Below are 14,397 nucleotides of genomic sequence, written 5' to 3'. Positions count from 1 at the left end.
GGGGACACTTTCAAAGTTTTCCCAATTTTTCGGACTGACTGACCTTCCTTTCTTAAAGTAATGATGGCTACTCATTTTTCTTTACTTAGCTGCTTTTTTCTTGCCATAATACAAATTCTAACAGTCTATTCAGTAGGACTATCAGCTGTGTATCCACCAGACTTCTGCTCAACACAACTGATGGTCCCAACCCCATTTATAAGGCCAGGATCACACACAGTGAGATACGGCCGAGTCTTGCATGTTAAAACCAAGCTCTGGCACCAGCACTCCAGAGCGGAGCGTGCGGCCGCATAGCAATACATGGAGCTGCACGCTCCGCTCCAGAGTGCCGCTGCCAGAGCTTGGTTTTAACATGCAAGACTCGGCCGTATCTCGCTGTAGTGTGACTCCGGCCTAAGGGAAGAAATCCCACTTATTAAACCTGACAGGGGCACACCTGTGAAGTGAAAACCATTCCCGGTGACTACCTCTTGAAGCTCATCAAGAGAATGCCAAGAGTGTGCAAAGCAGTCATCAAAGCAAAAGGTGGCTACTTTGAAGAACCTAGAATATAAGACATATTTTCAGTTGTTTCACACTTTTTTGTTAAGTATATAATTCCACATGTGTTAATTCATAGTTTTGATGCCTTCAGTGTGAATTTACAATTTTCATAGTCATGAAAATACAGAAAAATCTTTAAATGAGAAGGTGTGTCTAAACTTTTGGTCTGTATTGTATGTCTGGAGGAGGAACAATGAAGCATCTTCTGAAAAGAACATGAACCCTACAGTGGAGCATGGTGGGGGCTACTGCACAATGACTCGCCAGAGCCTGTTCAGAGGCAGGATGAAGACACTGCCCATATAAGAGTGGATAATGTACCCAGAACAGTGTGAGTGCAGTGTACAGGTGCAGGAATACGGCGACACAACTGCACGTCACAGGTTAGTGTCACATGCATGGGAGGGGGGGTATGATAATGAAGTCAGGAGTCAGAGATTTCTTACAGGCACCGCATACCCCGGAGCCTGGAAGAAATCATTAACAAAAAAAGATTAAAACTATTTCTCCACAACTAGAACGCAGCTATGAGGCATACAGGTAAGAGTATTTTAAACATTCTATTACCTGTGTGCCCATAGTAATAGCTTGAAATCGTCCAGGGGGTAACAGATTCCCTTTAATGCTAATTTATGATAACCCTAACCTTGTGTCTCTGGCTGAGTCTACATTACGTTGGCTTCAGCAGGGAGACCAGCCAGCGGAGGAGTTTTGCTCCGAGTTCCATAGGTGGTCTACGGATACCAGGTGCAATGATCCTGCGCTCCATACTCAGTTTTGTCAGCGGCTTTCTGAGAAGGTAAAACATACTTTTGCTCTATATGAGACCCCTGTTTCCCTGGAGGCTGCCATGTCTCTAGCACTCCGAGTAGACAGTCATCTACAAGGGAGACAAGAGGATACACCTCAATTTTCGTGTGGGGAGGGGGGGTGTCAGGTATCAGTGGAACCAGGGCAGAGTCAACCGAGGAGCGTATGCAGTTGGGGGTATGACCCGTAGTACTGGTCCTACTGAGGTTCGGCACGAAGAGGGAGTGTGTTTTTATTGTGGCAGGAAGGGTCATTTTGTCGGCGCCTGTCCATCCATGCGTGGTAGCAGACAGCCACCGGAAAGCTAAGAAGCCGGGATTGCAGGGAGGTTACCAACACAGGTGTACATATTTCCGCTGTGGGCAAGTCACAATTCCTTTTACCCACTGAGATCCATTTAGACAAAAGTAAGGTGGTTATTTTGGCCTTTTTGGATAGAGAGGTGGGGTTAATCTAGTTGACGCCCTGTTCGTCCAGTTCCAAGGTCTCCAGCCACATAATTTGTCTAAGTCTATACATACAATAGCTATAGATTATGCACCTTTAAGCCAGGGGCATTTTACTCCGGTTGTTTGAGGTATACATGTGCTGACGTTGCACAATCCCGTGGTGGACTGGCAGACTTCGGAGGTAGTAAGGTGGAGCGAGTACTGTCAAAGGTCCTGCATTGTGCACCCGTACGCCCAGGGTAGCTACCATGTTTCTGCCAGAATACTTGTCTGATTTTGAGGATGTGTTCTCAAAACTTCCACCTCATCAACCTTATAGTTGCGCCATTAATTTAAATTTTGGGGCCAAGTTCCCTAAGAGCAGGCTTTATAGCATTTCAGGTCCTGAGAGGCAGGCCATGAAAGACTATATCACAGAAAATATGGCTAAGGTTCCTATCAGACCCTCCTCATCTCCCGGGCAGCAGGGATTTTCATTGTTAGAAAAAAGCTGGGGTTACGCCCCTTTTGGATTTCCAGGAACTAAATCAGATCATTGTTTGAGAATTGAACCTTTTACTCTCATTCCGGATCGCATTAATCGGATTGTCGGGGCCAAGTGGTTTTCCAATCTGGACCTTATGGAGGCCTATAACTTCATTCGTATTAAGTAGTGGAAGACTGCTTTTAAGACACCTGAGGGACACTACAAAAACCTCGTTATGCCATTTGGGTTGACCAATACTCCCGTCATATTTCAGCACTTTGTTAACAACATTAACCGTCCTCTGGCAGGTAGATTTGTGGTAGTTTATCTGGATGACATATTGATTTATTTGCCTGACCCAGAGTTACATCAGATACATATCAGACAGGATTTACAACTACTCAGGGAAAATAAATTATATGACAATTTGGAATCCAAGACGTATCTGTAGCGCCCCCACCGCCGCAGGGCCGAGGGGTACCCGGTACCGGGCCTCTGAGTCTCTGCTCTGGGGTTGTCACGGCGGCTAGGCCCCGGTCCGTGACCCTGCCGTGGGGCGCACAGGGAATTACTAGGTGTGGATGATGGTGGTGCGGTGCAGTAAATAACGAGGACACCAGGTTGCAGTCTCTTTACCTCTTTACTGAAGATCTCTGAGTCCGCAGTCCAGAATACGGTTCACCAGGCTGCGCAAGTCCGGCCGGTCCGATGGCACCTCCAGAGTTCTCCTCACAGGTGGAAATCGGTGCCTTCCTTCTAGCGCTATGTGTTGTGGTCCTTCCCTGCTGTGCTTACGGAAAGTCCCCACAACCGTTGTGTCTGTTTCTTAAGTTCCCTCACAACTCGATTAAATGATGTTCTTCTAATCCTCCGTCCCTCCCTAATGTTCTGGTTGGGACGGCACCCGTTTGACGGGTAGGCTCGGAGCTCTTCCGGGACCCTAGAGTCGCCCCTCTCCACAAGTTGCCCCCCAAGACTGCATAGGTGATATGTGTTAGACAGCCCGCCTTAAACTGACTGTCCTGCCGCTGTTTGGAGTATTGCTTGAAGCTGAATGTTATTATACTCCCTCGGCGTTCCGGCCACCAGTAGTGCGCCTCAGTAGGGTGTTGCTCCGGTCATACAGCACGACCCCTACTGGTATTTCTCCTTTTGCTTGATCTCGTTTCTTACTCAGCACAATCTATCTCGCTTCTCGTCCTTCCTTGGGCACCGCCGCTATCCTGAGCAGGCACGGTCCCTTTACGTTCGTTCAAGTTGCCAAGCCTCTGTCAGGATCCCACCCCTGACAGAGACCCTACTGTATCTTCCCCTGCAACACCCTCTGCCACCAGGTGTTGCTTGGTTCCAACCCAGTCAGCTTTCTGATCTAACTTCCTGCCTGACCCCCAGTTTACCCACTATGGTGGGGAGTGGCCTAATGAATAGAACCCTTAGCTCCCCCCGGAGTCCCGACTGTGAAATGTATTGGTGTCTGTGATACCTGATCAGATGAACTCCTTCAGTGCCACCGGACGCACCATGGCTCCCCATAGTGGCGGAGCCACAGTACTGCAACGACCAGGACTCTGGGGCGCTGCATATCATTTCTCCTTGTGGAGAGTGACATGTTAAGCATGTCGAGATGAGGAGACTTAAAGCTGCAATGCTTCTCTGGGAAATATGCAAATTGTCTCTTCAGAGAGGAAGAAGACTAGAACTCTAGTGCCACCTATTGGAAGTAGCAATCCTAACAGTCAATGTCGACCCTTTTTATGAACCTTGTCACATGACTAGGATTGAGATTCTGCTTTGGCTTTTATCCTAAGTCATGTGACAAGGCTTGTTAAAGGGTCAACATTGACTGTTAGGATTGCTACTTTCAATAGGTGGCACTAGAGTTCTAGTCCTCTTCATCTCTGAAGAGACAATTTGCATGTCAAATTGGAGAAATATGTGTTTTCAGTTCAGGATATCCCTTATCTCTGGTATTTATTATTGTCCACCGGTTTTCGCATGGATTCTGCGAATGTCTACGTGGTACTTGACTGGGATCTACCTGAAAACTTAAAGTGCCCTTGTCAGCAGGATTGTGCTCAATAACCTACAGACAGTGTCAGGTCGGCGCCGCTATACTGATTACAATGATACAGTGGTTGATGAAATCTGTCTTATAGTTGTTCTTTAATCTTTATTTTCAATTTTGTGATAATGATATGCCCGTGCTGTGGGGTGGGCCTGTGGCGGGCTTCATGTGGTGCTCTGATTAGGTATTCATAATGCAGCCTGCTGATAGGTCACTGATCCCTCACTGACCTACCCCCTAGTTTACATAATGAATATCTGTACATACTTAAAAAATAAAACCTTCTGCAGGCAGGTGCGCTGCAGCATAATCGCATGTTTACTGTGCAGGTTGTTAATGTGCTTATTGTTTTCCTGAGGAGTATAAAAAAAATCCATTTTAAAATAGCGCCTGCAGCGCCTGCACAGTAGCAGCTATCAGTGTATCTAGAGGTGATCCGATAGCTGCCACTGCACATGCGCCGGCGGTGCCATCTTGATAGAGAAGAAAAAAAAATCCTCCTCCAAGATGGCGCCGCCTGCGCCTGCACAGTAGCAGCTATCGGATCACCGCTAGATACACCGATAGCTGCTACTGTGCAGGCGATTCCCTATGGACTTGTCTTTAGATTTCATCACTCATCTATCCGTGTCGTTAGGTAACACATTACTGAATGCCATGACTTTGGCACAAGTTTTTATTAAGGAGATCGTGAAATTACACTGGATTCCCTCTGATATTGTTTCTGACCGGGGAGGTTCAATTTATTTCTAAATTTTGGAAAATATTTTGCACTCACTTAGGAATTCGTCTTTCATTTTCATCTGCCTCTCATCCACAGTCTAAGGGGCAAACTGAGCGAGTGAGCCAGAATCTTGAGACATATCTTAGGTGCTTTGTGTCCAAGAATCAGGAGGCATGGGTTTCGTATTTACCTCTTGCTGAGTTCGCTGGAAAACCCTGTTGTCATTAATCAATTGGCAAGTGTTACAACATTGTTGCAGGATATCACGGGGATAGGGGCTCCTTCCCCATCCCTAACGTTTGGGGCACCCTAACTATCCCTGCTCTCCAGATTACTACTAATAGTGAAGGTGCGCGGGGTCACGTGCTTTGCTGAGTTCCTAAATCAGCTCTTACCTGTCCCCTCCCCTATTTAGGGAAGTGGGGAGTTGTAGGGTATAAGAATACACAAACCGGAATAACAAGGAAAAACGTACAGGGATAAATTAAAATACTAATCATACAAATATGCACTCACAGAGTGGAACACCCGAAAGTAATTAAAAAAAAAAAAAATGGGAGATGATGAGGATATGCACATAAACAAATCAACAAATGACAGTCTACTGAACAATACTCCAAATGCCTCCTCAAACAACCAACACCTCTAACTCCAGAACCAGGCAGTATGAAACTAATACTGGCAATACCTGATTGCCAGAGGCTAGTGTCCGGACCTGTGTGTTGGTGACTTGGTGTGGTAGTCCTCAAGGAATATTAAGTTGAAAGTTCCTTCTTTGAAATTAGGACCCAGGTTCATTGGGGTCCAAATGTATTTCACCGATGTCTTGTCAAGAAATATATGGCCTCCTCAGAACCATCCATTGTTGTGAATTTACCTTTTGGCTCCCTCTAGTGGCTACTAGTGATTTTACTCTGGGTTTCTGTCATCCCTTGTATGCTCACCTGGGTCGTTAGGTCAGGGGTGTTGCTATATAAGCTCCCTGGACCTTCAGTTCAATGCCTGGCAACGTTGATATCAGAGCTAATCTGTAGTGCTCTTGTCTACTGATCCTGGTTCCGGCTTGATTAAGCTAAGTCTGCTTTCTTGCTTTTTGCTATTCGTTTTTGTTTGCATTTTTTGTCCAGCTTGTATATAATCTGTATCCTGACCTTGCTGGAAGCTCTAGGGTGGCTGGTGTTCTCCCCCCGGGCCGTTAGATGGTTCGGGGGTTCTTGAATCTCCAGCGTGGATTTTGATAGGGTTTTTGTCGACCATATAAGTTATCTTACTACATTCTGCTATTAGTAAGTGGGCCTCTCTTTGCTAAACCTAGTTCATCTCTGTGTTTGTCATTTCCTCTTACCTCACCGTTATTATTTGTGGGGGGCTTGTATCCAACTTTTGGGGTCTTTTCTCTGGAGGCAAGAGAGGTCTTTGTTTTCCTCTTCTAGGGGTAGTTAGCTCTCCGGCTGGCGCGAGACATCTAGCGACCAACGTAGGCATGTTCCCCGGCTACTTCTAGTGTTGGCGTTAGGAGTAGATATATGGTCAACCCAGTTACCACTGCCCTATGAGCTGGATTTTTGTACTTCGCAGACTTGCTGATATCTCTGAGACCCTCGCCATTGGGGTCATAATAGTTTGCCAGGCCAGTATTAAATGTTAAATGCATTGCAGAAGCGGGATTATAAGAAAGAAAGTTCTGAGTTTTTTTTTCTCTCTCTCATTTTTTTTTTTTCTTTTCCCCTTTACCTCTGAGTGGCTTGTGATTGCTGCAGACATGAATGTCCAGACCTTGATTACAAGTGTGGACCAGCTTGCTGCTCGTGTGCAGGGCATACAAGATTATGTTACCAGAAATCCTATGTCAGAACCTAAGATACCGATTCCTGAACTGTTTTCCGGAGACCGATTTAAGTTTAGAAATTTCAGGAATAATTGTAAATTGTTTTTGTCCCTGAGACCCTGTTCCTCTGGAGACTCCGCTCAGCAAGTGAAAATTGTTATTTCTTTTTTACGGGGCGACCCTCAGGATTGGGCTTTCTCGCTGGCGCCAGGAGATCCGGCATTGGCTGATATTGATGCGTTTTTTCTGGCGCTCGGTTTGCTTTATGAGGAACCCAATCTTGAGATTCAGGCAGAAAAAGCCTTGCTGGCTATGTCTCAGGGCCAGGACGAGGCTGAAGTTCCAAAAATTTCGGAAATGGTCCGTGCTGACCCAGTGGAACGAGTGTGCATTGGCTGCAAATTTTAGAAATGGCCTTTCTGAAGCCATTAAGAATGTGATGGTGGGTTTTCCCATTCCCACAGGTCTGAATGATTCCATGGCCCTGGCAATTCAAATTGACCGGCGGTTGCGGGAGCGCAAAACCGCAAATTCCCTCATGGTGTTATCTGAACAGGCACCTGATTTAATGCAATGTGATAGAATCCTGACTAGAAATGAGCGGAAAATTCATAGACGCCAGAATGGCTTGTGTTACTACTGTGGTGATTCTACACATGTTATCTCAGCATGCTCTAAGCGTCTTACTAAGGTTGTTAGTCCTGTCGCCATTGGTAATTTGCAACCTAAGTTTATTCTATCTGTAACTTTGATTTGCTCACTGTCATCGTATCCTGTCATGGCGTTTGTGGATTCAGGTGCTGCCCTGAGTCTTATGGATCTGTCATTTGCCAAGCGCTGCGGTTTTGTTCTTGAGCCATTAGAAAATCCTATCCCTCTTAGGGGTATTGATGCTACGCCATTGGCAGAAAATAAACCGCAGTTTTGGACACGGGTTACCATGTGCATGATTCCTGAACATCGGGAGGTGATACGTTTTCTTGTTCTGCATAAGATGCATGATTTGGTTGTTTTGGGTTTGCCATGGTTACAGACCCATAATCCAGTCTTGGACTGGAAGGCAATGTCAGTGTCAAGTTGGGGCTGTCATGGAATTCATGGAGATTCCCTGCCCGTGTCTATTGCTACTTCTACGCCTTCGGAAGTTCCGGCGTATTTGTCTGATTATCAGGATGTCTTCAGCGAGTCTAGGTCAAGTGCATTGCCTCCTCATAGGGAATGTGACTGTGCAATAGATTTGATTCCAGGCAGTAAGTTTCCTAAGGGAAGACTGTTTAATCTGTCGGTACCTGAACATACCGCAATGCGTTCATATATCAAGGAGTCTCTGGAGAAGGGGCATATCCGTCCTTCTTCTTCCCCTCTTGGTGCGGGATTCTTTTTTGTGGCTAAAAAGGACGGATCTTTGAGGCCTTGTATTGACTATCGGCTTTTAAATAAGATCACTGTCAAATTTCAGTATCCTTTGCCGCTGTTGTCAGACTTGTTTGCCCGGATTAAAGGTGCCAAGTGGTTCACCAAGATAGACCTTCGTGGTGCGTACAACCTTGTGCGCATTAAGCAAGGAGATGAATGGAAAACCGCATTCAATACGCCCGAAGGTCATTTTGAGTACTTGGTGATGCCATTTGGGCTCTCTAATGCACCTTCAGTTTTTCAGTCCTTTATGCATGACATTTTCCGGAAGTATCTGGATACATTTTTGATCGTTTATCTGGATGATATTCTGTTTTTTTCTGATGATTGGGACTCGCATGTGGAGCAGGTCAGGATGGTTTTGAAGATTTTGCGTGAAAATTCTTTGTTTGTTAAAGGCTCAAAGTGTCTCTTTGGTGTACAGAAGGTTCCCTTTTTAGGGTTCATTTTTTCCCCTTCTGCTGTGGAGATGGACCCAGTCAAGGTCCGAGCTATTCATGATTGGACTCAACCCTCGTCAGTTAAGAGTCTTCAGAAGTTCTTGGGTTTTGCTAACTTCTACCGTCGTTTTATCGCTAATTTTTCTAGCGTTGTTAAACCGTTGACGGATATGACCAAGAAAGGCTCTGATGTGGCTAACTGGGCTCCTGCTGACGTGGAGGCTTTCCAGGAGTTGAAACGCCGGTTTACTTCGGCGCCTGTTTTGTGCCAGCCTGACATCTCACTTCCCTTTCAGGTTGAGGTGGATGCTTCGGAGATTGGGGCAGGGGCCGTTTTGTCGCAGAGAGGTCCTGGTTGTTCTACTATGAGACCTTGTGCCTTTTTCTCTAGGAAGTTTTCGCCGGCAGAGCGAAATTATGATGTGGGCAATCGGGAGTTGTTGGCCATGAAGTGGGCATTTGAGGAGTGGCGTCATTGGCTCGAGGGTGCTAAGCATCGTGTGGTGGTCTTGACTGATCACAAAAATCTGATGTACCTCGAGTCTGCTAAACGCCTGAATCCTAGACAGGCCCGCTGGTCATTGTTTTTCTCCCGTTTTGACTTTGTGGTCTCGTATTTACCAGGTTCTAAGAATGTGAAGGCCGATGCTCTGTCTAGGAGCTTTGTGCCTGATGCTCCTGGAGTCGCTGAACCTGAGGGTATTCTTAAGGAAGGAGTTATCTTGTCAGCTATTTCTCCAGATCTGCGACGTGTGTTGCAGAGATTTCAGGCTGGTAGGCCTGACTCTTGTCCACCTGACAGATTGTTTGTGCCTGCTAAATGGACCAGCAGAGTCATTTCCGAGGTTCATTCCTCAGTGTTGGCAGGGCACCCGGGAATTTTTGGCACCAGAGATCTGGTGGCCAGGTCCTTTTGGTGGCCTTCCTTGTCAAGGGATGTGCGGTCATTTGTGCAGTCCTGTGGTACTTGTGCTCGAGCTAAGCCTTGCTGTTCTCGTGCCAGCGGGTTGCTCTTGCCCTTGCCTGTCCCGAAGAGACCTTGGACACACATCTCTATGGATTTCATTTTGGATCTTCCGGTGTCTAAGGGCATGTCTGTCATCTGGGTGATATGTGATCGTTTCTCCAAGATGGTCCATCTGGTTCCTTTGCCTAAGCTGCCTTCCTCTTCTGATCTGGTTCCTGTGTTCTTCCAGAACGTGGTTCGTTTGCACGGCATTCCTGAGAATATTGTGTCGGACAGAGGATCCCAGTTTGTTTCCAGGTTCTGGCGATCCTTTTGCGGTAGGATGGGCATTGATTTGTCGTTTTCGTCCGCTTTTCATCCACAGACTAACGGACAAACGGAACGAACTAATCAGACTCTGGAGGCGTATTTGAGGTGTTTTGTCTCTTCTGATCAGGATGATTGGGTGACCTTCTTGCCGTTGGCTGAATTTGCCCTTAATAATCGGGCTAGTTCTGCCACCTTGGTTTCGCCATTTTTCTGCAAATCCGGTTTCCATCCTCGTTTTTCCTCGGGACATGTGGAGCCTTCTGACTGTCCTGGAGTGGATTCTGTGGTGGATAGGTTGCAGCGGATCTGGAATCATGTGGTGGACAACTTGAAGTTGTCACAGGAGAAGGCTCAGCGTTTTGCCAACCGCCGCCGCGGTGTGGGTCCCCGACTTCGTGTTGGGGATTTGGTATGGCTGTCTTCTTGATTTGTTCCTATGAAGGTCTCCTCTTCCAAATTTAAGCCTCGATTCATTGGTCCTTACAAGATATTGGAGATCCTTAATCCTGTATCCTTTCGCCTGGATCTTCCGGTGTCGTTTGCCATTCACAACGTATTTCATAGGTCCTTGTTGCGGCGGTACGTTGTGCCTGTGGTTCCTTCTGCTGAGCCTCCTGCTCCGGTGTTGGTTGAGGGTGAGTTGGAGTACGTGGTGGAGAAGATCTTAGATTCTCGTCTCTCCAGGCGGAGGCTTCAGTACCTGGTCAAATGGAAGGGCTATGGTCAGGAGGATAATTCCTGGGTGGTCGCCTCTGATGTGCATGCGGCCGATTTAGTTCGTGCCTTTCACGCCGCTCATCCTGATCGCCCTGGTGGTCTTGGTGAGGGTTCGGTGACCCCTCACTAAGGGGGGGGGTACTGTTGTGAATTTACCTTTTGGCTCCCTCTAGTGGCTACTAGTGATTTTACTCTGGGTTTCTGTCATCCCTTGTATGCTCACCTGGGTCGTTAGGTCAGGGGTGTTGCTATATAAGCTCCCTGGACCTTCAGTTCAATGCCTGGCAACGTTGATATCAGAGCTAATCTGTAGTGCTCTTGTCTACTGATCCTGGTTCCGGCTTGATTAAGCTAAGTCTGCTTTCTTGCTTTTTGCTATTCGTTTTTGTTTGCATTTTTTGTCCAGCTTGTATATAATCTGTATCCTGACCTTGCTGGAAGCTCTAGGGTGGCTGGTGTTCTCCCCCCGGGCCGTTAGACGGTTCGGGGGTTCTTGAATCTCCAGCGTGGATTTTGATAGGGTTTTTGTCGACCATATAAGTTATGTTACTACATTCTGCTATTAGTAAGTGGGCCTCTCTTTGCTAAACCTAGTTCATCTCTGTGTTTGTCATTTCCTCTTACCTCACCGTTATTATTTGTGGGGGGCTTGTATCCAACTTTTGGGGTCTTTTCTCTGGAGGCAAGAGAGGTCTTTGTTTTCCTCTTCTAGGGGTAGTTAGCTCTCCGGCTGGCGCGAGACATCTAGCGACCAACGTAGGCATGTTCCCCGGCTACTTCTAGTGTTGGCGTTAGGAGTAGATATATGGTCAACCCAGTTACCACTGCCCTATGAGCTGGATTTTTGTACTTCGCAGACTTGCTGATATCTCTGAGACCCTCGCCATTGGGGTCATAACAATCCATACCACTATGTTCCCCTGTCATTATTAAAGGAAATCTGGAATTCCAGATAGCTAAAGTTCTTGATTCTCGCTTAGTTCGCCAGTCTGTTCAGTATTTAGTGCATTGAAAGGGTTACAGTCCACAGGAAAGAATGTGGGTAACTGTGTCCTGTGTGATGTTCATGCAACCTGGTTAGTGTGGGCCTTTCACACCTCATATCCAAATAAACCGGGTTCGGAAGGAGGTACTGTCACGGGAAATTCACGACAGTGTGGGGTCCAACGATGACAGTGTCTGGTGACACATACGCCTGTGGTAGTTAAAACGGCTTCACCGTCCTATTAGCAGTTCTGGCTTTATTTGCTGTGTTTCTGCAAGGGATAAACTGCTTAGTAGGGCTCCTGGAGTACTTTGTCTTATTGTATCAGTTTTTCTGAGTTGGTTACTTCCCGCAGATTTAAGAACCCTACTCTTTGCTTTTTTTGCCAGTGATAGGTACCACTGCTTAGTTTGGAGTTGAAGGAAAGTTGGAGTAGTTTTCAGGAGATTTCTGAGTGATTTGGGTTGTGTTTGTCCCTCCTTATCCTCTTCCCATTTAGTTTGTACAACATACTGCTCCCTTGATTCCCACTCTGTCGTTTTGTGAGTGCGTTTGCACGATTGTAGTTTTCCTTTTATTCTTGTCTGTTTCCCCCGTCTGTCTGGTTTGTGTCATTCCATATGCCTTTGTCCCATTCCTCTTTGGATGGGGGAGATAATAATAATAATAATCTTTATTTTTATATAGCCCTAACATATTCTGCAGCGCTTTACAGGTTGCACACATTATCATCGCAGTCCCCGATGGGGCTCACAATCTAAATATCCTATCAGTATGTCTTTGGAATGTGGGAGGAAACCGGAGTACCCAGAGGAAACCCACGCAAACACGGAGAGAACATACAAACTCTTTGCAGATGGCAGATAACAGATAGGCGTTCATATAGGAGCATAGAAAGGTATGAGACCCCCTGCATCCACACCATCAGGGATAATCTGGGGGAAAGTGATAGCCTAGGGTTCCGCCATAGTGAGTGCAGCTCTGGAGTATAATACAGGATGTAACTCAGGATCAGTACAGGATCAGTAATGTAATTGTACAGTATGTACACAGTGACTGCACCAGCAGAATAGTGAGTGCAGCTCTGGAGTATAATACAGGATGTAACTCAGGATTAGTAATGTAATGTATGTACACAGGGACTGCACCAGCAGAATAGTGAGTGCAGCTCTGGGGTATAATACAGGATGTAACTCAGGATTAGTAATGTAATGTATGTACACAGTGACTGCACCAGCAGAATAGTGAGTGCAGCTCTGGAGTATAATACAGGATGTAACTCAGGATTAGTAATGTAATGTATGTACACAGGGACTGCACCAGCAGAATAGTGAGTACAGCTCTGGGGTATAATACAGGATGTAACTCAGGATTAGTAATGTAATGTACAGTATGTACACAGTGACTGCACCAGCAGAATAGTGAGTGCAGCTCTGGAGTACAATCCAGGATGTAACTCAGGATCAGTACAGGATCAGTAATGTAATGTATGTACACAGTGACTGCACCAGCAGAATAGTGAGTGCAGCTCTGGAGTATAATACAGGATGTAACTCAGGATAAGTAATATAATGTACCGTATATACTCGAGTATAAGCCGAGATTTTCAGCCCAAATTTTTGGGCTGAAAGTGCCCCTCTCGGCTTATACTCGAGTCATGATCGGCGGCAGGGTCGGTGGGTGAGGGGGAGAGAGGACTGTCGCATACTCACCTAGTCCCGGCACTCCCCCTGCCCGTCCCACGGTCTTCGGTGCCGCAGCTCGTCCCCTGTTCAGCGGTCACGTGGGACCGCTCATTAAAGTTATGAATATGGACTCCACTCCCATAGGGGTGGAGCCACATATTCATTCCTCTAATCAGCGTTAACGGTGACCGCTGACAGAGGAAGAGGCTGCCTATAAGTAGATGAACAGCGCTCCAGCCGGGTGTGATAATATCAAAGTGAAAAAATTTATTAAGCCATGGTACAGCAACGTTTCAACCAAAAATGTGGTCTTTTTCAAGCATACATATCAGCACAACAAGCTGGCTTAAATAGTGTGGATACCACGCAGGGCACCAATCACCATCCAGCCATCAATTACACAAAAAAAAACAACACAAAATACACATCAGATAATCATATAATAGTTAAACATCCATAAAATCCAATTCCCCACATAGATAATCTCAATATACAATCGTAAACACAAGATGGATAATGTGTTTATCTTCTGCTCAGCGAATAAAGACAAGGCATCCTCGTTTCCATAGTGATATTCGTCCAATGTCCATGTTCATGTGGAAATCCGCACAGCCATTCACATGTCAGCATAAATCGGCGCCAGAAATCAAAGGCAACGAATGGTTACGGCACACACATAAGTGTGCTCCCTAGAATGCCAATCAAACACTTAAATACATAGTAACTCCATACCTTCATTGTACAAGTGCGTCCATCACCAGGTTACACTATCAGGTCATAGGTCTTGCAGGCACCGCATCGTGAGAGCGCAAGCGCACCATCCACTCGACACGCCTACATCACATTACCGCGATGCGGACATGCCCAGCGATGCAGCGAAAGCCACTCCCACCCCCCAGAGCCCACGTGACTGAGACTGGAAGCGGTAACCTAGGTAACCTAATCACAGACTGTAACGTCACGTCGCAGGTCTCGCAGGCACTGCTACAT

The sequence above is a fragment of the Ranitomeya variabilis genome, chromosome 2, assembly GCF_051348905.1.
Source record: "Ranitomeya variabilis isolate aRanVar5 chromosome 2, aRanVar5.hap1, whole genome shotgun sequence".
Classification (NCBI taxonomy): domain Eukaryota; kingdom Metazoa; phylum Chordata; class Amphibia; order Anura; family Dendrobatidae; genus Ranitomeya; species Ranitomeya variabilis.
This window is presented reverse-complemented; position numbering follows the sequence as displayed.